We start from the raw sequence: 25,454 nt of genomic DNA on the forward strand, positions 1-25,454 counted from the left end.
CAACCGACACCGTCTGGTAATGGAGGGAAAGAGGAGGAGAGGGTAATGGAGGGAAAGATGAGGAGAGGGTAATGGAGAGAAAGGGGAGGAGAGGGTAATGGAGGGAAAGAGGAGGAGAGGGTAATGGAGAGAAAGAGGAGGAGAGGGTAATGGAGGGAAAGAGTAGGAGAGGGTAATGGAGAGAAAGAGGAGAGGGTAATGGAGAGAAAGAGGAGTCAAGGGTAATGGAGAGAAAGAGGAGTCAAGGGTAATGGAGAGAAAGAGGAGGAGAGGGTAATGGAGGGAAAGAGTAGGAGAGGGTAATGGAGAGAAAGAGGAGGAGAGGGTAATGGAGAGAAAGAGGAGGCAAGGGTAATGGAGAGAAAGAGGATGAGAGGGTAATGGAGAGAAAGAGGAGGCAAGGGTAATGGAGAGAAAGAGGATGAGAGGGTAATGGAGGGAAAGAGGGGAGAGGGTAATGGAGAGAAAGAGGAGGAGAGGGTAATGGAGAGAAAGAGGAGGAGAGGGTAATGGAGAGAAAGAGGGGAGGGTAATGGAGGGAAAGAGGAGGAGAGGGTAATGGAGAGAAAGAGGAGGAGAGGGTAATGGAGAGAAAGAGGGGAGGGTAATGGAGGGAAAGAGGATGAGAGGGTAATGGAGAGAAAGAGGATGAGAGGGTAATGGAGGGAAAGAGGATGAGAGGGTAATGGAGGGAAAGAGGCTGAGAGGGTAATGGAGGGAAAGAGGGGAGAGGGTAATGGAGAGAAAGAGGAGGAGAGGGTAATGGAGAGAAAGAGGAGGAGAGGGTAATGGAGAGAAAGAGGGGAGGGTAATGGAGGGAAAGAGGAGGAGAGGGTAATGGAGAGAAAGAGGAGGAGAGGGTAATGGAGAGAAAGAGGGGAGGGTAATGGAGGGAAAGAGGAGGAGAGGGTAATGGAGAGAAAGAGGAGGCAAGGGTAATGGAGAGAAAGAGGATGAGAGGGTAATGGAGAGAAAGAGGAGGCAAGGGTAATGGAGAGAAAGAGGATGAGAGGGTAATGGAGGGAAAGAGGGGAGAGGGTAATGGAGAGAAAGAGGAGGAGAGGGTAATGGAGAGAAAGAGGAGGAGAGGGTAATGGAGAGAAAGAGGGGAGGGTAATGGAGGGAAAGAGGAGGAGAGGGTAATGGAGAGAAAGAGGAGGAGAGGGTAATGGAGAGAAAGAGGGGAGGGTAATGGAGGGAAAGAGGATGAGAGGGTAATGGAGAGAAAGAGGATGAGAGGGTAATGGAGGGAAAGAGGATGAGAGGGTAATGGAGGGAAAGAGGCTGAGAGGGTAATGGAGGGAAAGAGGGGAGAGGGTAATGGAGAGAAAGAGGAGGAGAGGGTAATGGAGAGAAAGAGGAGGAGAGGGTAATGGAGAGAAAGGAGGGGAGGGTAATGGAGGGAAAGAGGAGGAGAGGGTAATGGAGAGAAAGAGGAGGAGAGGGTAATGGAGAGAAAGAGGGGAGGGTAATGGAGGGAAAGAGGATGAGAGGGTAATGGAGAGAAAGAGGATGAGAGGGTAATGGAGGGAAAGAGGATGAGAGGGTAATGGAGGGAAAGAGGCTGAGAGGGTAATGGAGGGAAAGAGGGGAGAGGGTAATGGAGAGAAAGAGGAGGAGAGGGTAATGGAGAGAAAGAGGAGGAGAGGGTAATGGAGAGAAAGAGGGGAGGGTAATGGAGGGAAAGAGGAGGAGAGGGTAATGGAGGGAAAGAGGAGGAGAGGGAAATGGAGGGAAAGACCGACAGACCGAGGCAGACCGAGAAAGAAAGCCCGAAAGAGACAGTGAGAGAGACTAGAGGGATTTCCAAATAGAGGACATTAATAAAGACATCAATGTGACACCTTAGAGATAAGAGCTGACCCCCCCAGCTGATTAAAGCAGACTGTATTACCTTAATGTCAGAGCTTCTCTCTCCTTAGTAAAGACATCAATGTGACACCGTAGAGAGATGAGAGCTGACCCCCTCAGCTGATTAAAGCAGACTGTATTACCTTAATGTCAGAGCTTCTCTCTTCATTACCTTCTCTCTGCTCCCCCCCAGACCACGTTGTGTTGGTTCACATGAATAATATCTGTTACTTGGCCCCAGAACACAGCTCTACAGACCACATTGTGTTGGTTAACATGAATAATATCTGTTACTATGACCCCAGAACACAGCTCTACAGACCACATTGTGTTGGTTAACATGAATAATATCTGTTACTATGACCCCCCAGAACACAACTCTACAGACCACATTGTGTTGGTTAACATGAATAATATCTGTTACTATGACCCCCCAGAACACAGCTCTACAGACCACATTGTGTTGGTTAACATGAATAATATCTGTTACTATAGGCCCCCCAGAACACAGCTCTACAGACCACATTGTGTTGAATAACATGAATAACATCTGTTATAAGGCCCCCAGAACACAGCTCTACAGACCACATTGTGTTGGTTAACATGAATAATATCTATTTACTATGACCCCCCAGAACACAGCTCTACAGACCACATTGTGATGGTTAACATGAATAATATCTGTTACTATGACCCCCAGAACACAGCTCTACAGACCACATTGTGTTGGTTAACATGAATAATATCTGTTACTATGACCCCCCCCAGAACACAGCTCTACAGACCACATTGTGTTGGTTAACATGAATAATATCTGTTACTATGACCCCCAGAACACAGCTCTACAGACCACATTGTGTTGGTTAACATGAATAATATCTGTTACTATGACCCCCAGAGCACAGCTCTACAGACCACATTGTGTTGGTTAACATGAATAATATCTCTGTTACTATGACCCCCAGAACACAGCTCTACAGAACACATTGTGTTGGTTAAAATGAATAATATCTGTTATATGACCTCCCCCAGAACACAGCTCTACAGACCACATTGTGTTGGTTAACATGAATAATATCTGTTACTATGACCCCCCAGAACACAGCTCTACAGACCACATTGTGTTGGTTAACATGAATAATATCTGTTACTATGACCCCCCCAGAACACAGCTCTACAGACCACATTGTGTTGGTTAACATGAATAATATCTGTTACTATGACCCCCCAGACACAGCTCTACAGACCACATTGTGTTGGTTAACATGAATAATATCTGTTACTATGACCCCCCCAGAACACAGCTCTACAGACCACATTGTGTTGGATTAACATGAATAATATCTGTTACTATGACCCCCCAGAACACAGCTCTACAGACCACATTGTGTTGGTTAACATGAATAATATCTGTTACTATGACCCCCAGAACACAGCTCTACAGACCACATTGTGTTGGTTAACATGAATAATATCGTTACGCGACCCCCCAGAACACAGCTCTACAGACCACATTGTGTTGGTTAACATGAATAATATCTGTTACTATGACCCCCAGAACACAGCTCTACAGACCACATTGTGTTGGTTTAACATGAATAATAATATCTGTTACTATGACCCCCCCAGAACACAGCTCTGAACCACATTGTGTTGGTTAACATGAATAATATCTGTTACTATGACCCCCAGAACACAGCTCTACAGACCACATTGTGTTGGTTAACATGAATAATATCTATTACTATGACCCCCAGAACACAGCTCTACAGACCACATTGTGTTGGTTAACATGAATAATATCTGTTACTATGACCCCCCAGAACACAGCTCTACAGACCACATTGTGTGTTGGTTAACATGAATAATATCTGTTACTATGCCCCCCAGAACACAGCTCTAGACCACATTGTGTTGGTTAACATGAATAATATCTGTTACTATGACCCCCAGAACACAGCTCTACAGACCACATTGTGTTGGTTAACATGAATAATATCTGTTACTATGACCCCCCAGAACACAGCTCTACAGACCACATTGTGTTGGTTAACATGAATAATATCTGTTACTATGACCCCCCAGAACACAGCTCTACAGACCACATTGTGTTGGTTAACATGAATAATATCTGTTACTATGACCCCCCCCAGAACACAGCTCTACAGACCACATTGTGTTGGTTAACATGAATAATATCTGTTACTATGACCCCCAGAACACAGCTCTACAGACCACATTGTGTTGGTTAACATGAATAATATCTGTTACTATGACCCCCCAGAACACAGCTCTACAGAACACATTGTGTTGGTTAACATGAATAATATCTGTTACTATGACCCCCCCAGAACACAGCTCTACAGACCACATTGTGTTGGTTAACATGAATAATATCTGTTACTATGACCCCCCAGAACACAGCTCTACAGACCACATTGTGTTGGTTAACATGAATAATATCTTAATATCTGTTACTATGACCCCCCAGAACACAGCTCTACAGACCACATTGTGTTGGTTAACATGAAACCTGCAGTAAGCCCTGTTGAAAGACCTCTTGTTTCCCAAATAGCACCCACTCCCTATTTTGGGGGATGGGGGCCCAGTTATAAGTAGTGCACTATATAGGGATGAGTTAGCCATTCAAGACAGAATTAATCTGATGTATTGAGTTTGACTGAACTGCATCCAGGCTGCACCACTACAAGGGTTCCTACATCACAGCCAGGTGAGCTGCACTCCCAGCTCCCAGACAGACAGGAAACAAACGCCACAGGACCGCCCTCCCTCCCCACAGGACCACCCTCCTTCCTCCCCACAGGACCTCCCTCCTTCCCTCCCCACAGGACCGCCCTCCCTCCCCACAGGACCTCCCTCCTTCCCTCCCCACAGGACCGCCCCCCCCTCCCCCACAGGACCACCCTCCTTCCCTCCCCACAGGACCTCCCTCCTTCCCTCCCCACAGGACCGCCCTCCCTCCCCACAGGACCACCCTCCTTCCTCCCCACAGGACCACCCTCCTTCCCTCCCCACAGGACCACCCTCCTTCCCTCCCCACAGGACCACCCTCCTCCCCTCCCCACAGGACCACCCTCCCCCCTCCCCACAGGACCACCCTCCTTCCCTCCCCACAGGACCACCCTCCTTCCCCTCCCCACAGGACCACCCTCCTTCCCTCCCCCACAGGACCACCCTCCTTCCCTCCCCCACAGGACCACCCTCCTTCCCTCCCCACAGGACCACCCTCCTTCCCTCCCCACAGGACCACCCACCCTTCCCCTCCCCCACAGGACCACCCACCCTCCCTCCCCACAGGACCACCCCACCCTCCCTCCCTCCCCACAGGACCACCCACCCTCCCTCCCTCCCCACAGGACCACCCTCCCTCCCTCCCCCACAGGACCACCTCCCTCCCTCCCCACAGGACCACCCTCCTCCCTCCCCACAGGACCACCCTCCTTCCCTCCCCACAGGACCACCCTCCTTCCCCTCCCCACAGGACAGGGCCAGATGACTGGCTGTTGACTCAGTGACTGGGGATTCCACCCTGTGTCTGGATACAGGACCCTGACAGAGTGGTCTGTAGCAGTAGACAGACAGGGCCAGATGACTGGCTGTTGACTCAGTGACTGGGGATTCCCCTGTGTCTGGATACAGGACCCTGACAGAGTGGTCTGTAGCAGTAGACAGACAGGGCCAGATGACTGGCTGTTGACTCAGTGACTGGGGATTCCACCCTGGGATACAGGGACCCTGACAGAGTGGTCTGTAGCAGTAGACAGACAGGGCCAGATGACTGGCTGTTGACTCAGTGACTGGGGATTCCACCCTGTGTCTGGATACCCTGACAGAGTGGTCAGGACAGGGCCAGATGACTGGCTGTTGACTCAGTGACTGGGGATTCCACCCTGTGTCTGGATACAGGACCCTGACAGAGTGGTCTGTAGCAGTAGACAGACAGGGCCAGATGACTGGCTGTTGACTCAGTGACTGGGGATTCCACCCTGTGTCTGGATACGGACCCTGACAGAGTGGTCTGTAGCAGTAGACAGACAAGGCCTGGTGACTCAGTGACTGGGGATTCCACCCTGTGCTGGTTACAGGACTCAGAGTGGTCTGAGCAGTAGACAGACAGGGCCAGATGACTGGGCTGATTCCACCCTGTGTCTGGATACAGGACCCTGACAGAGTGGTCTGTAGCAGTAGACAGACAGGGCCAGATGACTGGCTGTTGACTCAGTGACTGGGGATTCCACCCTGTGTCTGGTTACAGGACCCTGACAGAGTGGTCTGTAGCCAGACAAGGCCTGGTGACTCAGTGACTGGGGATTCCACCCCTGTGTCTGGTTACAGGGACAGAGTGGTCTGTAGCAGTGACAGACAGGGCCAGATGACTGGCTGTTGACTCAGTGACTGGGGATTCCACCCTGTGTCTGGTTACAGGACCTGACAGACAGTAGACAGACAGGGCCAGATGACTGGCTGTTGACTCAGTGACTGGGGATTCCACCCTGTGTCTGGTTACAGGACCCTGACAGAGTGGTCTGCAGTAGACAGACAGGGCCAGATGACTGGCTGTTGACTCAGTGACTGGGGATTCCCCCTGTGTCTGGATACAGGACCCTGACAGAGTGGTCTGTAGCAGTAGACAGACAGGGCCAGATGACTGGCTGTTGACTCAGTGACTGGGGATTCCACCCTGTGTCTGGATACAGGACCCTGACAGAGTGGTCTGTAGCAGTAGACAGACAGGGCCAGATGACTGGTTGTGACTCAGTGACTGGGGATTCCACCCTGTGTCTGGTTACAGGACCCTGACAGAGTGGTCTGTAGCAGTAGACAGACAGGGCCAGATGACTGGCTGTTGACTCAGTGACTGGGGATTCCACCCTGTGTCTGGATACAGGACCCTGACAGAGTGGTCTGCAGCAGTAGACAGACAGGGCCAGATGACTGGCTGTTGACTCAGTGACTGGGGATTCCACCCTGTGTCTGGTTACACCCTGACAGAGTGGTCTGTAGCAGTAGACAGACAGGACCTGTTGACGAGTAGCTCTGAAATCCTTGTGGTATTTGATAGACAAACAGAGTAGTTCCTCCCTGACCCTCTAATACTAATGGGATTCTACAGTGTTTATAGGTTCCACACATTACTGCTGTTAATTGCAGTGATATGGACTTCAGTGATAGTCCTGGTTCACCAGGCTGAAGAAATAAAATGACAACACAGTCTCACAGAATGATTACCCTGGCAGCAGTGGACTCTGGTTACAGACATGTCTCTCTCACAAAAACACATATATTCCCTATGGGCTCTGGGTCAACAGTAGTGTTCTATATAGGGAATAGGGCTCTCAACAGTAGTGCTCTATATAGGGAATAGGGCTCTGTTCAACAGTAGTGTTCTATACAGGAATAGGGGTCAACAGTAGTGCTCTATATAGGGAACAGGGGCTCTGGTCAACTGTATAGGAACAGGGCTCTGGTCAACAGTAGTGCTCTATATAGGAATACTGGTCAACAGTAGTGTTCTATATAGGGAATAGGGCTCTGGTCAACAGTAGTGTTCTAGAAGAATAGGGCTCTGGGTCAACAGTAGTGTTCTATATAGGGAATAGGCTCTGGTCAACAGTAGTGTTCTATAGGGAATAGGGCCCTGGTCAACAGTAGTGTAGGGTCTCAACAGTAGCAGGGAAACCAGACAGACTGGGTCCAGTAGTGTTCTATATAGGGAATAGGGTCTGACTCAGTGACAGTAGTGTTCTATATAGGGAATAGGGCTCTGGTCACTATACAGGGAATAGTGCTCTGTCAACAGTAGTGTTCTATATAGGGAATAGGGCTCTGGTCAACAGTAGTGTTCTATATAGGAATAGGGCTCTGGTCAACAGTAGTGTTCATAGGGAATAGTGCTCTGGTCAACAGTAGTGTACTATAGGGAATAGGGCTCTGGTCAACAGTAGTGTTCTATATAGGGAATAGGGCTCTGGTCAACAGTAGTGTTCTATATAGGGAACAGGGCTCTGGTCAACAGTAGTGTTCTATATAGGGAATAGGGCTCTGGTCAACAGTAGTGTTCTATATAGGGAACAGTGCTCTGGTCAACAGTAGTGTTCTATATAGGGAATAGGGCTCTGGTCAACAGTAGTGTTCTATATAGGGAATAGGGCTCTGGTCAACAGTAGTGTTCTATATAGGAATAGGGCTCTGGTCAACAGTAGTGTTCTATATAGGGAATAGGGCTCTGGTCAACAGTAGTGTTCTATATAGGGAATAGGGCTCTGGTCAACAGTAGTGTTCTATATAGGGAATAGGGCTCTGGTCAACAGTAGTGTTCTATATAGGGAATAGGGCTCTGGTCAACATTAGTACTATATAGGGAATAGGGCTCTGGTTAACAGTAGTGTTCTATATAGGGAATAGGGCTCTGGTCAACAGTAGTGTTCTATATAGGGAATAGGGCTCTGGTCACAGTAGTGTTCTATATAGGGAATAGGGCTCTGGTCAACAGTAGTGTTCTATATAGGGAATAGGGCTCTGGTCAATAGTAGTGTTCTATATAGAATAGTGCTCTGGTCAACAGTAGTGTTCTATATAGGAATAGGGCTCTGGTCAACAGTAGTGTTCTATATAGGGAATAGGGCTCTGGTCACAGTAGTGTTCTATATAGGGAACAGGGCTCTGGTCAACAGTAGTGTTCTATATAGGGAATAGGGCTCTGGTCAACAGTAGTGTTCTATATAGGGAATAGTGCTCTGGTCACAGTAGTGTTCTATAGGGAATAGGGCTCTGGTCAACAGTAGTGTTCTACATAGGGAATAGGGCTCTGGTCAACAGTAGTGTTCTATATAGGAATAGGGCTCTGGTCAACAGTAGTGTTCTATATAGGGAATAGGGCTCTGGTCAACAGTAGTGTTCTATATAGGGAATGGCTCTGGTCAACAGTAGTGTTCTATATAGGGAATAGGGCTCTGGTCAACAGTAGTGTTCTATATAGGGAATAGGGCTCTGGTCAACAGTAGTGTTCTGAATAGGGCTCTGGTCAACAGTAGTGTTCTATATAGGGAATAGTGCTCTGGTCAACAGTAGTGTTCTATATAGGGAATAGGGCTCTGGTCAACAGTAGTGTTCTATATAGGGAATAGGGCTCTGGTCAACAGTAGACACACCACATCAAACACACTGGGTCGTTAAAATGCAGTCATAAATAGAGATTCTGATTATACAGCACTTCTCCAGTGAGGACTGGCCCGCCCGGAGGTGGAGCATATTGAACTGGCCCGCCCGGAGGTGGAGCGTATTGAACTGGCCCGCCCGGAGGTGGAGCGTATTGAACTGGCCCGCCCGGAGGTGGAGCGTATTGAACTGGCCCGCCCGGAGGTGGAGCGTATTGAACTGACCCGCCCGGAGGTGGAGCGTATTGAACTGGCCCGCCCGGAGGTGGAGCGTATTGAACTGGCCCGCCCGGAGGTGGAGCATATTGAACTGGCCCGCCCGGAGGTGGAGCGTATTGAACTGGCCCGCCCGGAGGTGGAGCTTATTGAACTGGCCCGCCCGGAGGTGGAACATATTGAACTGACCCGCCCGGAGTGGAACATATTGAACTGGCCCGCCCGGAGGTGGAGCATATTGAACTGACCCGCCCGGAGGTGGAACATATTGAACTGGCCCGCCCGGAGGTGGAGTGTATTGAACTGGCCCACCCGGAGGTGGAGTGTATTGAACTGGCCCACCCGGAGGTGGAGCATATTGAACTGACCCGCCCGGGAGGTGGAACATATTGAACTGGCCCGCCCGGAGGTGGAGTGTATTGAACTGGCCACCCGGAGGTGGAGTGTATTGAACTGGCCCACCCGGAGGTGGAGTGTGGCTGAACTGGCCCACCCGGAGGTGGAGCTCATTGAACTGACCCGCCCGGAGGTGGAGCGCATTGAACTGGCCCGCCCGGAGGTGGAGCGTATTGAACTGGCCCGCCGGAGGTGGAGCTCATTGAACTGACCCGCCCGGGAGGTGGAGCGCATTGAACTGGCCCGCCCGGGAGGTGGAGCGTATTGAACTGGCCCACCCGGAGGTGGAGCGTATTGAACTGGCCCGCCCGGAGGTGGAGTGTATTGAACTGGCCCACCCGGAGGTGGAGTGTATTGAACTGGCCCACCCGGAGGTGGAGTGTATTGAACTGGCCCACCCGGAGGTGGAGTGTATTGAACTGGCCCACCCGGAGGTGGAGTGTATTGAACTGGCCCACCCGGAGGTGGAGTGTATTGAACTGGCCCACCCGGAGGTGGAGTGTATTGAACTGGCCCACCCGGAGGTGGAGTGTATTGAACTGGCCCACCCTGAGGTGGAGTGTATTGAACTGGCCCACCCGGGAGGTGGGGTGTATTGAACTGGCCCACCCGGAGGTGGGTGTATTGAACTGGCCCGCCCGGAGGTGGGTGTATTGAACAATAAAGGCTTCAAGTCAACACAACAGATCTGACCGAGGGTCGTTTCCTGTTGTTCAGTATATAAAGGCCCCAGTCAACACAACGGATCTGACCGAGGGTCGTTTCCTGTTGTTCAGTATATAAAGGCCCCAGTCAACACAACGGATCTGACCGAGGGTCGCGTGCAGCTCTCAGGTCTACGTACTTTTTGCAGCAGAATTTTGGGAACACGAGGAAAACGGAGATCCCATAGAAATCCCTGTGAGAACCTGGAGGATTCTGTTGAATACAGCTCAACCTCTGGCGCCACGTCATTCCCAGCTGAAGCCCTGGAGCCACGTCCATCCTCCCTCAGTGAGACGGTTACTAAGAGCACCATGTCCATCCTCCCTCAGTGAGACGGTTACTAAGACCACCATGTCCATCCTCCCTCAGTGAGACGGTTACTAAGACCACCATGGTCCTTCTGTGGCTCAGTTGGTAGAGCATGGCGCTTGTAACGCCAGGGTAGTGGGTTCGATTCCCGGGACCACCCATACGTAGAATGTATGCACACATGACTGTAAGTCGCTTTGGATAAAAGCGTCAGCTAAATGGCATATATTATGTCCATCCTCCCTCAGTGAGACGGTTACTATGACCACCATGTCCATCCTCCCTCAGTGAGACGGTTACTAAGATAACCATGTCCATCCTCCCTCAGTGAGATGGTTACTAAGACAACCATGTCCATCCTCCTCAGTGAGCCGGTTACTAAGACTACCATGTCCATCCTCCCTCAGTGAGCCGGTTACTATGACCACCATGTCCATCCTCCCTCAGTGAGACGGTTACTATGACCACCATGTCCATCCTCCCTCAGTGGAGACGGTTACTACGACCACCATGTCCATCACTAAGACCACCATGTCCATCCTCCTCAGTGAGCCGGTTACTAAGACAACCATGTCCATCCTCCCCTCAGTGAGCCGGTTACTAAGACAACCATGTCCATCCTCCCCCAGTGAGCCGGTTACTATGACCACCATGTCCATCCTCCCTCAGTGAGACGGTTACTACGACCACCATGTCCATCCTCCCTCAGTGAGCCGGTTACTAAGACAACCATGTCCATCCTCCTCAGTGAGCGGTTACTAAGACCACCATGTCCATCCTCCTCAGTGAGCCGGTTACTAAGACAACCATGTCCATCCTCCCTCAGTGAGCCGGTTACTAAGACAACCATGTCCATCCTCCCCTGCAGTGAGCCGGTTACTAAGACAACCATGTCCATCCTCCCTCCCAGTGAGCCGGTTACTAAGACCACCATGTCCATCCTCCCTCAGTGAGACGGTTACTATGTAGGAGGAAGTGGTAACTAGGCAGCGATGCGGGTTACTGGTGTCCATGTTCAGAATACAAATGATAAGCGAATCACCCCGAGGAAACAAAGCGATTGGTTTCTCTCTCAGTAGCAGCTCGTTGGGTATCTGGCTCTGAACTGCTCTCCAATTATAGACCAGAGAGAAGAATCTCATCAAGAAAATACAGTGAAATAGATCTGGACAGAAAAATTAAATGACAATATTTGTTTTTTCCGCAGCCATCTGTGTCTCTAATGTCGCCATGTATTCTTCTACACTGCTGCTACTCTCTGTTCATCTGCAGTCACATGAACCATATCTACATGTACATACTACCTCAATCAGCCTGACTAACCGCTGCCCGCCTACAGCCTCCCCTGCCGCCCTACAGCCTCCTGCCCGCCTACAGCCTCCCTGCAGCCTCCTGCCCGCCCTACAGCCTCCCTCCCTGCCCGCCTACAGCCTCCCTGCCCGCCTACAGCCTCCCTACAGCCTCCTGCCCGCCTACAGCCTCCCTCCTGCCCGCCTACAGCCTCCCTGCCCGCCACCTACAGCCTCCTCCCTGCTCGCCACAGCCTCCCTCCTGCCCGCCTACAGCCTCCCTCCCTGCCGCCTACAGCCTCCCTCCTGCCCCGCCTACAGCCTCCCTCCTGCCCCCTACAGCCTCCCTGCCCGCCTACAGCTTCCCTGCCCGCCTGGCCTCCCTGCCCTTACTACAGCCAGACAACTCATACTGCTGACTGCCTGACAACCAGCCTGCTGCAGACCAGACCACTAATACTGCCGACTACCTGAAAACCAGCCTGCTGCAGACCAGACCACTCATACTGCTGACTACCTGACAACCCAGCCTGTTGCAGACCAGACCACTCATACTGCTGACTACCTGACAACCAGCCTGTTGCAGACCAGACCACTAATACTGCTGACTACCTAACAACCAGCCTGTTGCAGACCAGACCTCATACTGCTGACTACCTGACAACCAGCCTGTTGCAGACCAGACCACTAATACTGCTGACTACCTGACAAACCAGCCTGTTGCAGACCAGACCACTCATACTGCTGACTACCTGACAACCAGCCTGTTGCAGACCACTCATACTGCTGACTACCTGACAACCAGCCTGTTGGTGGTTGAAGATATCCCTCTGGTGGTGTGGGGGGCTGTGCTTTGTAAAGTGGGTGGGGTTATATCCTTCCTGTTTGGCCCTGTCCGGGGGTCCTCGGATGGGGCCACAGTGATCTCCTGACCTCCTGTCTCAGCCTCCAGTATTTATGCTGCAGTAGTTTATGTGTCGGGGGCTAGGGTCAGTTTGTTATGTCTGGAGTACTTCTCCTGTCTATTCGGTGTCCTGTGTGAATCTAAGTGTGCGTTCTCTAATTCTCTCCTTCTCTCTTTCTTTTCTCTCTCGGAGGACCTGAGCCCTAGGACCATGCCCAGGACTACCTGACATGATGACTCCTTGCTGTCCCCAGTCCACCTGGCCATGCTGCTGCTCCAGTTTCAACTGTTCTGCCTATTATTCAACCATGCTGGTCATTTATGAACATTTGAACATCTTGGCACGTTCTGTTATAATCTCCACTAGGCACAGCCAGAAGAGGGACTGGCCACCCCACATACTCTCTCTAATTCTCTCTTTCTTTCTCTCTCTCGGAGGACTGAGCCCTAGGACCGTGCCCCAGGACTACCTGACATGATGGCTCCTTGCTGTCCCCAGTCCACCTGACTGTGCTGCTGCTCAGTTTCAACTGTTCTGCCTTATTATTATTCGACCATGCTGGTCATTTATGAACATTTGAACATCTTGGTCATGTTCTGTTATAATCTCTGCCCGGCACAGCCAGAAAGAGGACTAGCCACCCCACATAGCCCGGTTCCTCTCTAGGTTTCTTCCTAAGTTTTGGCCTTTCTAGGGAGTTTTTTCCTAGCCACCGTACTTTTACACCTGCATTGTTTGCTGTTTGGGGTTTTAGGCTGGGTTTTTGTACAGCACTTTGAGATATCAGCTGATGTACGAAGGGCTATATAAATAAATTTGATTTGATTTGATTTTGCAGACCAGACCACTCATACTGCTGACTACCTGACAACCAGCCTGTTGCAGACCAGACCACTCATACTGCTGACTACCTGACAACCAGCCTGTTGCAGACCAGACCACTCATACTGCTGACTACCTGACAACCAGCCTGTTGCAGACCAGACCACTCATACTGCTGACTACCTGACAACCAGCCTGTTGCAGACCAGACCACTCATACTGCTGACTACCTGACAACCAGCCTGTTGCAGACCAGACCACTCATACTGCTGACTACCTGACAACCAGCCTGTTGCAGACCAGACCACTCATACTGCTGACTACCTGACAACCAGCCTGCTGCAGACCAGACCACTCATACTGCTGACTACCTGACAACCAGCCTGTTGCAGACCAGACCACTAATACTGCTGACTACCTGACAACCAGCCTGTTGCAGACCAGACCACTCATACTGCTGACTACCTGACAACCAGCCTGTTGCAGACCAGACCACTCATACTGCTGACTACCTGACAACCAGCCTGTTGCAGACCAGACCACTCATACTGCTGACTACCTGACAACCAGCCTGTTGCAGACCAGACCACTAATACTGCTGACTACCTGACAACCAGCCTGTTGCAGACCAGACCACTCATACTGCTGACTACCTGACAACCAGCCTGTTGCAGACCACTCATACTGCTGACTACCTGACAACCAGCCTGTTGCAGACCAGACCACTCATACTGCTGACTACCTGACAACCAGCCTGTTGCAGACCAGACCACTAATACTGCTGACTACCTGACAACCAGCCTGTTGCAGACCAGACCACTAATACTGCTGACTACCTGACAACCAGCCTGCTGCAGACCAGACCACTCATACTGCTGACTACCTGACAACCAGCCTGTTGACCCAGACCACTCATACTGCTGACTACCTGACAACCAGCCTGCTGCAGACCAGACCACTCATACTGCTGACTACCTGACAACCAGCCTGTTGCAGACCAGACCACTCATACTGCTGACTACCTGACAACCAGCCTGTTGCAGACCAGACCACTCATACTGCTGACTACCTGACAACCAGCCTGCTGCAGACCAGACCACTCATACTGCTGACTACCTGACAACCAGCCTGCTGCAGACCAGACCACTAATACTGCTGACTACCTGACAACCAGCCTGTTGCAGACCAGACCACTAATACTGCTGACTACCTGACAACCAGACTGCTGCAGACACCACAGCTGATAGCCTAACCACTGATCAAACATTATGGACTCCAACATCTGCAGACCAGTAGGGCAGAGTGTGATGGTGGAGGTAGGTAGGTAGGAGCAGAGTGTGATGGTGGAGGTAGGTAGGTAGGTAGGTAAGGGCAGAGTGTGATGGTGGAGGTAGGTAGGTAGGGGTAGGGCAGAGTGTGATGGTGGAGGTAGGTAGGTAGGGCAGAGTGTGATGGTGGAGGTAGGTAGGTAAGGTAGGTAGTGGTAGGTAGGTAGGTAGGTAGGTAGGTAGGTAGGACAGAGTGTGATGGTGGAGGTAGGTCAGGCAGGTAGGTAGGGCAGGTGTGATGGTGAAGGCAGGCAGGTAGGTAGGTAGGGCAGAGTGTGATGGTGGAGGCAGGTAGTAGGTAGGTAGGGCAGGCAGAGTGTGATGGTGGAGGATACAGTGGTAGGTAGGTAGGTAGGGCAGAGTGTGATGGTGGAGGTAGGCAGGCAGGGCAGGTGTGATGGTGGAGGTAGGTAGGTAGGTAGGTAGGGCAGAGTGTGATGGTGGAGGCAGGTAGGTAGGTAGGGCAGAGTGTGATGGTGGAGGTAGGTAGGTAGGTAAGGTAGGGTAGAGTGTGATGGTGGAGGTAGGTAGGTAGGTAGGTAGGGCAGAGTGTGATGGTGGAGGTAGGTAGGTAGGTAGGTGAGCAGGCAGGCAGTGTGATGGTGGAGGTAGGTAGGTAGGTAGGGCAGAGTGTGATGGTGGAGGTAGGTAGGTAGGTAGGTGGGGTAGAGGTGTGATGGTGGAGGTAGGTAGGTAGGTAAGCAGGGCAGAGTGTGATGGTGGAGGTAGGTAGGTGGGGTAGAGTGTGATGGTGGAGGTAGGGTAGGTGGGTGCAGGCAGGTGTGATGGTGGGTAGGTAGGCAGGCAGGTAGGGCAGAGTGTGACGGTGGAGGTAGGTAGGCAGGCAGGTAGGGCAGAGTGTGATGGTGGAGGTAGGTAGGTAGGTAGGCAGGCAGGTGTGATGGTGGAGGGTGCGAGGTAGGTAGGTAGGTAGGTAGGGCAGAGTGTGATGGTGGAGGTAGGTAGGTAGGTAGGTAGGGCAGAGTGTGATGGTGGAGGTAGGTAGGCAGAGGTAGGGCAGGCCAGAGTGTGATGGTGGAGGTAGGTAGGTAGGGCAGAGTGTGATGGTGGAGGTAGGTAGGTAGGTAGGTAGGGCAGAGTGTGATGGTGGAATGAGTAGGTAGGGGCAGAGTGTGATGGTGGAGGTAGGTAGGTAGGTAGGTAGGACAGAGTGTGATGGTGGAGGTAGGTAGGTAGGGCAGAGTGGAGTTATTGTGATTGAAGACAGCGAGCCACAGCCAGCCTGTTAAATCAGAATGGGGTGGTCTGGGCCAGTCCTGTTTACACCATCTACTATCCACCTCCCCTCCCTTCCATTACAAGGTAGGTAGGTAGGTAGGTAGGTAGGTAGGTAGGTAGGTAGGGCAGAGTGTGATGGTGGAGGTAGGTAGGTAGGTAGGTAGGGCAGGTGTGATGGTGGAGGTAGGTAGGTAGGTAGGTAGGGCAGAGTGTGATGGTGGAGGTAGGTAGGTGGGGCAGAGTGTGATGGTGGAGGTAGGTAGGTAGGGTAGAGTGGAGTTATTGTGATTGAAGACAGCGAGCCACAGCCAGCCTATTAAATCAGAATGCAGGGTGGTCTGAGGCCAGTCCTGTTTACACCATCTACTGGTAGGGCAGAGTGTGATGGTGGAGGTAGGTAGGTAGGGCAGAGTGGAGTTATTGTGATTGAAGACAGCGAGCCACAGCCAGCCTATTAAATCCAGAATGCAGGGTGGTCTGAGGCCAGTCCTGTTTACCATCTACTATCCACCTCCCCCTCCCTTCCATTACAACCATAACATGACCTTGACCTTCGCAGAGAACTTCTAGCCGGGAATTTACAACAGGTCGCTCCAGAAACATGCAGAGTAAAACCGTTGTACACTGCAAGCCCGCCGTGCATGAATACAACCTGAGGATGTCTGTGTTTGGATGAAACATTCCCAGCTCCGCCAGCGCACAGACAGAACCCTTCAGAAGACAGAGTAGGAAGGCCAGAACATCCCACAATGGACAGCTTCCGACAAGAACAAACACATTCACAACATGGAGAATCTGGACTTGAATGGAGTTCAGTGACCAGCTAACACGGGAAGAAGTCCTACTATTTAGTCATGTGATTGGTTAGCCTCAAACATGCTGAGATGCAAAAAAATTTAGCAGCAAAGGGGTGGAGAAAAGTACAATGTTCCACAGGCTGCTGCTGGGGAACAAAGCAGGTCTCTGTTAGAGACACATGCTCCCCGCCAGGCAGGGCCTGGATTAGGTTAGTGTTGCTTTAGAACACATTTGGCTTTCAAGCCGGTCTGACGACAGATGATCCCCTGACAGGAGAGGTTCATTATGGAATAGAACAGGCTGGTTGGTACAAGTGGAGGAGTGGTAGCCCCTCACCGCCTGGCTGTCTGCCTGGCTGTCTGTCTGTCTCATCGCCTGGCTGGCTGGCGGCCTGTCTGGCTGGCTGTCTCACCACCTGGCTGGCTGGAGGTAACGGCCTGTCTGCATGGCTGTCTCATGGCCTGTCTGCCTGGCTGTCTGTCTCATCGCCTGGCTGGCTGACAGCCTGTCTACCCCCCTGCAGCCGCAACCAGCAACGTGAAAACTAAACCACATGTGAAAAAGCGTTAGAGAAGTCAAAAGCGCCATCCTCCAACGCCCTGGTAGCCTCAGCCTGGGAAAGCAGGTTCCAGTTTTGCCGTATTGAAACCCAATCCCCTGGTAGCCTCAGCCTGGAAAGCAGGTTCCAGTGTTGCCGTATTGAAACCCAACCCCTGGTAGCCTCAGCCTGGGAAAGGAGGTTCCAGTGTTGCCGTATAGAAACCCAACCCCCTGGTAGCCTCAGCCGGTTCCAGTGTTGCCGTATAGAAACCCAACCCCTGGTAGCCTCAGCCTGGGAAAGCAGGTTCCCAGTGTTGCCGTATAAACCCAACCCCCAGGTAGCCTCAGCCTGGGAAAGCAGGTTCAGTGTTGCCATATTGAAACCCAACCCCTGGTAGCCTCAGCCTGGGAAAGCAGGTTCCAGTGTTGCCGTATGTGAAACCCAACCCCTGGTAGCCTCAGCCTGGGAAAGCAGGTTCCAGTGTTGCCGTATTGAAACCCAACCCCCAGGTAGCCTCAGCCTGGGGAAAGGAGGTTCCAGTGTTGCCATATTGAAACCCAACCCCCAGGTAGCCTCAGCCTGGGAAAGGAGGTTCCAGTGTTGCCGTATAGAAACCCAACCCCCAGGTAGCCTCAGCCTGGGAAAGGAGGTTTCCAGTGTTGCCGTATAGAAACCCAACCTCCAGGTAGCCTCAGCCTGGGAAAGGAGGTTCCAGTGTTGCCGTATTGAAACCCAACGCCCCCAGGTAGCCTCAGCCTGGGAAAGCAGGTTCCAGTGTTGCCGTATTGACCCACCCCCAGGTAGCCTCAGCCTGGGAAAGCAGGTTCCAGTGTTGCCGTGTTTGAAACCCAACCCCCAGGTAGCCTCAGCCTGGGAAAGCAGGGTTCCAGTGTTGCCGTATTGAAACTTAACCCCCAGGTAGCCTCAGCCTGGGAAAGCAGGTTCCAGTGTTGCCGTATTGAAACCCAACCCCCAGGTAGCCTCAGCCTGGGAAAGGAGGTTCCAGTGTTGCCGTATTGAAACCCAACCCCCAGGTAGCCTCAGCCTGGGAAAGGAGGTTCCAGTGTTGCCGTATTGAAACCCAACCCCCAGGTAGCCTCAGCCTGGGAAAGGAGGTTCCAGTGTTGCCGTATTGAAACCCAACCCCCTGGTAGCCTCAGCCTGGGAAAGCAGGTTCCAGTGTTGCCGTATTGAAACCCAACCCCCAGGTAGCCTCAGCCTGGGAAAGGAGGTTCCAGTGTTGCCGTATAGAAACCCAACCCCCAGGTAGCCTCAGCCTGGGAAAGGAGGTTCCAGTGTTGCCGTATTGAAACCCAACCCCCTGGTAGCCTCAGCCTGGGAAAGGAGGTTCCAGTGTTGCCGTATTGAAACCCAACCCCCTGGTAGCCTCAGCCTGGGAAAGGAGGTTCCAGTGTTGCCGTATTGAAACCCAACCCCCTGGTAGCCTCAGCCTGGGAAAGCAGGTTCCAGTGTTGCCGTATTGAAACCCAACCCCCTGGTAGCCTCAGCCTGGGAAAGGAGGTTCCAGTGTTGCCGTATTGAAACCCAACCCCCAGGTAGCCTCAGCCTGGGAAAGCAGGTTCCAGTGTTGCCGTATTGAAACCCAACCCCCAGGTAGCCTCAGCCTGGGAAAGGAGGTTCCAGTGTTGCCGTATTGAAACCCAACCCCCAGGTAGCCTCAGCCTGGGAAAGCAGGTTCCAGTGTTGCCGTATTGAAACCCAACCCCCAGGTAGCCTCAGCCTGGGAAAGGAGGTTCCAGTGTTGCCGTATAGAAACCCAACCCCCAGGTAGCCTCAGCCTGGGAAAGCAGGTTCCAGTGTTGCCGTATTGAAACCCAACCCCCAGGTAGCCTCAGCCTGGGAAAGGAGGTTCCAGTGTTGCCGTATTGAAACCCAACCCCCTGGTAGCCTCAGCCTGGGAAAGCAGGTTCCAGTGTTGCCGTATTGAAACCCAACCCCTGGTAGCCTCAGCCTGGGAAAGCAGGTTCCAGTGTTGCCGTGTTGAAACCCAACCCCTGGTAGCCTCAGCCTGGGAAAGCAGGTTCCAGTGTTGCCGTATTGAAACCCAACCCCAGGTAGCCTCAGCCTGGGAAAGCAGGTTCCAGTGTTGCCGTATTGAAACCCAACCCCAGGTAGCCTCAGCCTGGGAAAGGAGGTTCCAGTGTTGCCGTATTGAAACCCAACCCCCTGGTAGCCTCAGCCTGGGAAAGCAGGTTCCAGTGTTGCCGTATTGAAACCCAACCCCCAGGTAGCCTCAGCCTGGGAAAGCAGGTTCCAGTGTTGCCGTATAGAAACCCAACCCCCAGGTAGCCTCAGCCTGGGAAAGCAGGTTCCAGTGTTGCCGTATTGAAACCCAACCCCCTGGTAGCCTCAGCCTGGGAAAGCAGGTTCCAGTGTTGCCGTATTGAAACCCAACCCCCAGGTAGCCTCAGCCTGGGAAAGCAGGTTCCAGTGTTGCCGTATTGAAACCCAACCCCCAGGTAGCCTCAGCCTGGGAAAGGAGGTTCCAGTGTTGCCGTATTGAAACCCAACCCCCAGGTAGCCTCAGCCTGGGAAAGCAGGTTCCAGTGTTGCCGTATTGAAACCCAACCCCCAGGTAGCCTCAGCCTGGGAAAGCAGGTTCCAGTGTTGCCGTATAGAAACCCAACCCCCAGGTAGCCTCAGCCTGGGAAAGCAGGTTCCAGTGTTGCCATATAGAAACCCAACCCCCAGGTAGCCTCAGCCTGGGAAAGCAGGTTCCAGTGTTGCCGTATTGAAACCCAACCCCTTGGTAGCCTCAGCCTGGGAAAGCAGGTTCCAGTGTTGCCGTATTGAAACCCAACCCCCAGGTAGCCTCAGCCTGGGAAAGGAGGTTCCAGTGTTGCCGTATTGAAACCCAACCCCCAGGTAGCCTCAGCCTGGGAAAGCAGGTTCCAGTGTTGCCGTATTGAAACCCAACCCCCTGGTAGCCTCAGCCTGGGAAAGCAGGTTCCAGTGTTGCCGTATTGAAACCCAACCCCCCGGTAGCCTCAGCCTGGGAAAGCAGGTTCCAGTGTTGCCGTATAGAAACCCAACCCCCTGGTAGCCTCAGCCTGGGAAAGCAGGTTCCAGTGTTGCCGTATAGAAACCCAACCCCTGGTAGCCTCAGCCTGGGAAAGCAGGTTCCAGTGTTGCCGTATTGAAACCCAACCCCAGGTAGCCTCAGCCTGGGAAAGCAGGTTCCAGTGTTGCCGTGTGAAACCCAACCCCCTGGTAGCCTCAGCCTGGGAAAGGAGGTTCCAGTGTTGCCGTATTGAAACCCAACCCCCAGGTAGCCTCAGCCTGGGAAAGCAGGTTCCAGTGTTGCCGTATTGAAACCCAACCCCCAGGTAGCCTCAGCCTGGGAAAGCAGGTTCCAGTGTTGCCGTATTGAAACCCAACCCCCAGGTAGCCTCAGCCTGGGAAAGGAGGTTCCAGTGTTGCCGTATTGAAACCCAACCCCCTGGTAGCCTCAGCCTGGGAAAGCAGGTTCCAGTGTTGCCGTATTGAAACCCAACCCCCAGGTAGCCTCAGCCTGGGAAAGCAGGTTCCAGTGTTGCCGTATTGAAACCCAACCCCCAGGTAGCCTCAGCCTGGGAAAGCAGGTTCCAGTGTTGCCGTATAGAAACCCAACCCCCAGGTAGCCTCAGCCTGGGAAAGCAGGTTCCAGTGTTGCCGTATTGAAACCCAACCCCCAGGTAGCCTCAGCCTGGGAAAGGAGGTTCCAGTGTTGCCGTATTGAAACCCAACCCCCTGGTAGCCTCAGCCTGGGATACGATCCGAGACAGGATCTCCCATTCCACAGCACATGACGGTAGATATCGGCCTAGGCAACACTGAGAATAGAATACAAGATCTGATAAAGAATACAAGATCTGATAAAGACTACTACTACTGTCCTGGTGAAAGAAACACATGCCTGGCCAAGATAACACTGAGAATTGATTACAAGGTCTAAGAAAGAGCAGTCTTAGTAGAGGCTACATGGCAAATGTGTAGGTGCCGAAGCAGACGCCCCCCGTCACGTCTCCCCTACCGAAGCAGACCCCCCCGTCACGTCTCCCCTACCGAAGCAGAGCGCCGTCACGTCTCCCCTACCGAAGCAGAGCGCCGTCACGTCTCCCCTACCGAAGCAGAGCGCCGTCACGTCTCCCCTGCCGAAGCAGAGCGCCGTCACGTCTCCCCTGCCGAAGCAGAGCGCCGTCACGTCTCCCCTGCCGAAGCAGAGCGCCGTCACGTCTCCCCTGCCGAAGCAGAGCGCCGTCACGTCTCCCCTACCGAAGCAGAGCGCCGTCACGTCTCCCCTGCCGAAGCAGAGCGCCGTCACGTCTCCCCTGCCGAAGCAGAGCGCCGTCACGTCTCCCCTACCGAAGCAGAGCGCCGTCACGTCTCCCCTGCCGAAGCAGAGCGCCGTCACGTCTCCCCTGCCGAAGCAGAGCGCCGTCACGTCTCCCCTACCGAAGCAGAGCGCCGTCACGTCTCCCCTGCCGAAGCAGAGCGCCGTCACGTCTCCCCTGCCGAAGCAGAGCGCCGTCACGTCTCCCCTGCCGAAGCAGAGCACCACCCCCGTCTAGTAGTGTCTGAGGTCCATACTGTAGCTCCCGTCTAGTAGTGTCTGATGTCCATACTGTAGCTCCCGTCTAGTAGTGTCTGAGGTCCATACTGTAGCTCCAGTCTAGTAGTGTCTGATGTCCATACTGTAGCTCCCGTCTAGTAGTGTCTGAGGTCCATACTGTAGCTCCCGTCTAGTAGTGTCTGAGGTCCATACTGTAGCTCCCGTCTAGTAGTGTCTGATGTCCATACTGTAGCTCCCGTCTAGTAGTGTCTGATGTCCATACTGTAGCTCCAGTCTAGTAGTGTCTGAGGTCCATACTGTAGCTCCCGTCTAGTAGTGTCTGAGGTCCATACTGTAGCTCCAGTCTAGTAGTGTCTGATGTCCATACTGTAGCTCCCGTCTAGTAGTGTCTGAGGTCCATACTGTAGCTCCCGTCTAGTAGTGTCTGATGTCCATACTGTAGCTCCCGTCTAGTAGTGTCTGAGGTCCATACTGTATCTCCCGTCTAGTAGTGTCTGAGGTCCAGACTGTAGCTCCAGTCTAGTAGTGTCTGATGTCCATACTGTAGCTCCTGTCTAGTAGTGTCTGAGGTCCATACTGTAGCCCTGCCTAATAGTGCTCCGATGTCCATACCTGTAGCTCCTGCCTAGTATACCCGATGTCCATACTGTAGCTCCTGCCTAGTAGTGTCTGATGTCCATACTGTAGCTCCAGTCTAGTAGTGTCTGAGGTCCATACTGTAGCTCCAGTCTAGTAGTGTCTGAGGTCCATACTGTAGCTCCTGTCTAGTAGTGTCTGATGTCCATACTGTGGCTCCCGCCTAGTAGTGTCTGATGTCATACTGTAGCTCCCGTCTAGTAGTGTCTGAGGTCCATACTGTATCTCAGCAGTAGGTTGATACAGTAGAACCCTCGTCTCTCTCAGCAGTAGGGTTGATACAGAACCCTCGATTCTCTCGGCAATGCGGTTGATACAGCAGAACCCCTCGTTCTCAGCAGTAGGGTTGATACAGTAGAACCCTCATTCTCTCAGCAGTAGGGTTGATACAGTAGAACCCTCGTTCTCTCAGCAGTAGGGTTGATACAGTAGAACCCTCGTTCTCTCAGCAGTAGGGTTGATACAGTAGAACCCTCGTTCTCTCAGCAGTAGGGTTGATACAGCAGAACCCTCACTCTCTCAGCAGTAGGTTGACAGTAGAACCCTCATTCTCTCAGCAGAGGGTTGATACAGTAGAACCTCGTTCTCTCAGCAGTAGGGTTGATACAGAACCCTCACTCTCTCAGCAGTAGGGTTGATACAGTAGAACCCTGGATTTCTCTCAGCAGTAGGGTTGATACAGTAGAACCCTCACTCTGTCGCCCAGCCATTCAATATTTCATTCAGGCCTTGAGGAGCTCTGCAGGATAATTAGGAACTAAATGAAACAAAACGGCCATACTACAATGTACAATGGGGCAGGTCCCACCAGGGAATTACTAACACACCCTGACCTCGGAGAGTTCAGCAGGTCAGACTTAAAAAGGAGGGAAAGAATTACGCTCAGGAAGCTGTAAACACAGACCCCGCAGTCACATTCTAGAGGGGGGAGTGGGAGGGAGAGAGAACTGAAGAATGAACGATGGGAGAAAGAAAGAGAAAGGAAGAGCCAGTCATTCACATTTTAGAGGGGGGTGGTGGTGGGAGGGAGAAAGAAGAAGCGGAGGAGGGAAAGCGAGACAGGAAAACATCCCTCATCCAGCCAGGAGAGCTAGATGAGAGGTGGGAAGAGAGTGGGTGGGTTGAAGGGGAGGCCTCTGGGAGCGGTGGTGAGGTACGGCTGGGCTGAGGCAGAGGCTACAGGGACCCCATGCTGCTCACTGTGGGAACCCCACTACTTCACTGCCCCTGCTGTTCTCCCTCTTCCAACTACCTCACCCTACCTCACCCTACCACCTCTCCCCGCTCTCCCCGCTCTCCCACTACCTCCATCACCTCTCTCCCACTACCTCCATCACCTCTCTCCCACTACCTCCATCACCTCTCTCCCACTACCTCCACCTCTCTCCCACCACCTCCACCCGCTCTCCCACCACCTCCACCCGCTCTCCCACCACCTCCACCCGCTCTCCCACCACCTCCACCCGCTCTCCCACCACCTCCACCCGCTCTCCACTACCTCCACCCGCTCTCCACTACCTCCACCCGCTCTCCCACCACCTCCACCCGCTCTCCCACCACCTCCACCCGCTCTCCCACCACCTCCACCCGCTCTCCCACCACCTCCACCCGCTCTCCCACCACCTCCACCCGCTCTCCCACCACCTCCACCCGCTCTCCCACCACCTCCACCTCTCTCCCACCACCTCCACCTCTCTCCCACCACCTCCACCTCTCTCCCACCACCTCCACCGCTCTCCCACCACCTCCACCTCTCTCCCACCACCTCCACCTCTCTCCCACCACCTCCCTCAACCTCTCCCTCAACCTCTCCCTCAACCTCTCCCTCAACCTCTCCCTCAACCTCTCCCTCAACCTCTCCCTCAACCTCTCCCTCAACCTCTCCCTCAACCTCTCCCTCAACCTCTCCCTCAACCTCTCCCTCAACCTCTCCTCAACCTCTCCGCACACTCCCCCCCATTTTCTCTGCTGCTAGCTACAGCAATATGTCTAATGAGAGCAGCATGAGACCAGCTCCACAATCCAGCATTCCAGGACCAGACCACGTTGCAACACAAGAGGCCTTTTCAGTTTGTCACCCACGCTTGGATGAAACCGCACTAACACACTCCGCTCTGGACCAGGCCACTGCTCCAGCCCCCCCCTGGCCAGGCCACTGCTCTAGCCCCCCCCTGGCCATTGCTCCAGCCCCCCCTGGCCAGGCCACTGCCCCAGCCACCCTGGCCATGCCACTGCTCCAGCCCCCTGGCCACAGTGCCCCCCCGGCCAGGCCACTGTTCCAGACCCCCCTGGCCAGGCCCGTGCTCCAGCCCCCTGGCCAGGCCCCATTTCCAGCCCCCGGCCAGGCCCGTGCTCCAGCCCCCCGGCCAGGCCCCATTTCCAGCCCCCCCCTTCTCCAGCCCCCCTGGGAGAGAGGGAAGGAGGACTGGCTACTGCTAAAGTAAACAGAGTTCCAGATGAGGCTCAGACAGGATGTGAGGCTCCGACAGGATGTGAGGCTCCGACAGGATGTGAGGCTCCGACAGGATGTGAGGCTCAGACAGGATGTGAGGCTCAGACAGGATGTGAGGCTCAGACAGGATGTGAGGCTCGCGAGAGCCCAGGATGTGAGGCTCAGACAGGATGTGAGGCTCAGACAGGATGTGAGGCTCAGACAGGATGTGAGGCT

At 53.1% G+C, this 25,454-nt stretch overlaps 3 long non-coding RNA genes across 11 annotated transcripts; 2 read left to right on the forward strand and 1 right to left on the reverse strand.

Annotated features, from left to right (window-relative positions):
* The first annotated feature begins 8,821 nt into the window (after window positions 1-8,821).
* LOC127921083 (uncharacterized) lies at window positions 8,822-9,408 on the forward strand. The gene is made up of 3 exons (XR_008108211.1): window positions 8,822-9,234; window positions 9,265-9,324; window positions 9,355-9,408. It is a non-coding gene; the product is annotated as an uncharacterized LOC127921083 (long non-coding RNA).
* A 4,163-nt stretch (window positions 9,409-13,571) lies between these two features.
* On the reverse strand, window positions 13,572-14,874 carry LOC127921080 (uncharacterized). Of its 9 annotated transcripts, none has more exons than XR_008108205.1 (5): window positions 14,835-14,874; window positions 14,647-14,740; window positions 14,367-14,507; window positions 14,090-14,324; window positions 13,572-13,995 (listed from the first exon to the last, which is right to left on the reverse strand). It is a non-coding gene; the product is annotated as an uncharacterized LOC127921080 (long non-coding RNA). The 9 variants fall into 9 exon arrangements; XR_008108207.1 differs by having other exon boundaries at window positions 14,090-14,230; window positions 14,278-14,324; window positions 14,367-14,554; window positions 14,694-14,853; XR_008108206.1 differs by having other exon boundaries at window positions 14,090-14,277; window positions 14,414-14,554; window positions 14,694-14,853.
* Window positions 14,875-19,957: 5,083 nt separating this feature from the next.
* On the forward strand, window positions 19,958-21,509 carry LOC127921082 (uncharacterized). Its single transcript, XR_008108210.1, has 4 exons — window positions 19,958-20,196; window positions 20,371-20,486; window positions 20,603-20,637; window positions 21,215-21,509. It is a non-coding gene; the product is annotated as an uncharacterized LOC127921082 (long non-coding RNA).
* Window positions 21,510-25,454: the final 3,945 nt, after the last annotated feature.

The sequence above is a fragment of the Oncorhynchus keta genome, unplaced genomic scaffold (assembly GCF_023373465.1).
Source record: "Oncorhynchus keta strain PuntledgeMale-10-30-2019 unplaced genomic scaffold, Oket_V2 Un_contig_21479_pilon_pilon, whole genome shotgun sequence".
Classification (NCBI taxonomy): Eukaryota; Metazoa; Chordata; class Actinopteri; order Salmoniformes; family Salmonidae; genus Oncorhynchus; species Oncorhynchus keta.